This window comes from Pipistrellus kuhlii, unplaced genomic scaffold (genome assembly GCF_014108245.1).
Source record: "Pipistrellus kuhlii isolate mPipKuh1 unplaced genomic scaffold, mPipKuh1.p scaffold_m20_p_2, whole genome shotgun sequence".
In the NCBI taxonomy this organism is placed as follows: domain Eukaryota; kingdom Metazoa; phylum Chordata; class Mammalia; order Chiroptera; family Vespertilionidae; genus Pipistrellus; species Pipistrellus kuhlii.
This window is the reverse complement of record NW_023425515.1, coordinates 189070785-189073115: the sequence shown is the minus strand read 5'-3', so window position 1 is coordinate 189073115 and position 2331 is coordinate 189070785.

Below are 2331 nucleotides of genomic sequence, written 5' to 3'. Positions count from 1 at the left end.
TTTCCCGTGACCTTCCCTTGGGAAGAGGGGGTCGGAAAATTTTTTGGACCTTCCCTTGCAATGCTTTGCTCTGCACCCATATCGGTACCCATACCTTTCTCCTTAGTGGGGAGTAGGTAAGCATTCCTCTGGTCATCATGCTGTCCCCGCAGGGAGGGAGCGATGGTAAAGTTCATAATCTTGCTCATGATCAGCTACGGCTAAACGGTGGTAATGTACCTGGATGGGTTTGGCCAAGATGCTGTCAATGTGTTGTTTTACAAAATCTGTTAACCTCCGAAAAGCCCAGGGGCCAAAGGATAGGATTAATAAGAAACCTATGAGGGGGCCCAGGATGGGGAGAAGGTAGGGGAGAAGTCCGTTTAGTCCGCTCCAGAGAGGGTTCTCGAACAGTTCTTTCCTCCGCTTTATCAGGTCTTCCTGTAGTTTCTTGATTTTGTCTCGGACGATTCCAGACTTGTTGGCGTAGAAACAGCAACGTTGCTGTAGGGCTAAGCATATCCCTCCCTGTTCTGCTGTGAGTAAGTCTAAGCCTCTTCTATTCTGCAAGACAACCTCCGCTAGGGAGTCTATTTGATCCTGAAGGTCATTGATGGTTCCGGAAAGGGCTTGAACATCATCAATCAGCTGATTAGAAAGTTTAACATATGAGTTGACCGCTACTCCTAGACCTGCAGAGCCGGTGGCCACGGCTCCTGTGACTCCTAGACCTATGAGTAGGGGGATGAACTGAACCGCGCGCTTACTGCGGCCGCTAATATACTCAAGGCTGGGCAGGGGGACGGGCTCATCTCCTGGGACAATGTCAATATCAGGGAGGAGGATAGCTTGTATACATAGCCCGGTCCAATTGATAGGCAAGGCCGTGAAGGCCATGTTTCCTCCACATATAAAAACTTGTCCGGGAGCGAGGCAGAGGGATGAAGTTTTACTAATGGTAAAAGAGCAGTTTGAAAAGGTAATAAATCCCACATCTACATCATAACTATTATTCTGAGGAGGGCTTTCTAGGCATATTGTTGAGTTGAATCTTAAAGGTTGAATCCTAAAAGGAAGACTAATACTACAATTATTTTCTGATAGGAGGCTGGTAACGTTAGCTGGGATGGCGAGGGGCATAGGTGTACCAAGCGTCATGCATAGCCAACAGTTCTCTGCCAGTTTCGGGTTGGAGACATTGAGGGCCTTTAGGGTGGCTTCTAGAATATCTGAGGTTTGGGTATCTAAGTCTATACCTCGGGGTTTGGGTAGAACTAAAGGGTGGTATTGTAGCGGAGGGTACTTAACTTTGATAAATTCTTCTATTTGTTTTTGAACCTCGGCTTCTCTTACCCTATCAGATGGCCCGCCACCATCAGATATATGGATTGGAGCTCGCGGTGGCCAGCAGATGGGTTTGCCAACTGTGCCACGGCAAGAGGCTTGGGCATACTTAGAGTGGCCTCTGGAGGTATGGTCGTATTCACCTCCGAAGGAGCCAAGGTAGGTTTTCTCGAGAATGGCAGTTAGGTATACCTTGCCGTCAGTATGGGTACACTGTTGGACACTGCTATAAACAGGTAGAGTGTAGTCTAAGACTGTTTGGCCAATCCTGGGGACAAGATCCAGGTCTGCCGTCAACTGGGGGGTATGATTTTAGGTTTATTCTGGCATTTCCAGCTTTGTTCAATCCCATCAATACGTTGCTCATAGACAAGATAGGCAGTGAAACTGCCGCAATCGGCTATGCGGGTGTACCTGGGAGGCTTTCCTGCAGTACTACCCCCGTCACACCTACAAGGGTTGCCAAATAGTTTTAGGATTAATTGATCTCTGTTTACCGGAGGTCCTAGTCCACCGCTGGTCAAGGGGATCAGGATTGAAAGCAGGGTCAGGATAATTTTTGCCATGATCTGTAGAAGGAAAGGGAGGGAGTCTTTCACAGGGGAATAGTTCCCTGGAAGGGAGGTTGTTATTTAGGGGAATTAATGGGTTTGATCAGGCGTTCTGGTAGCCATCTCGGTCCTTCCACCTGTGTGTCGTAGACACATGCGGACCCCCGTCCCCAGATAAGGACCGGGTCTGGACCGTGCCATTTTGAGGTCAATGGATCTTTCCACATGACTTTTGCGTATTGATTTTTTGTTTCCTGGTGCCAAAATCAGTCGGCAGCCGAGTTCCTTCTTTGTCTAATTTTAAGAAATTTAATGTAAATAACGCATGATTTAAAAGGTTACGGGGGGAGCCTCTAGTGGGATAAACATCATTTGTTTTTAGTTTGTTTATGGTGTGTTTTTTAGGGTTTGATGAGATCGTTCTACTATCCCTGTCCTTGGGGGTTATAAGGGATGC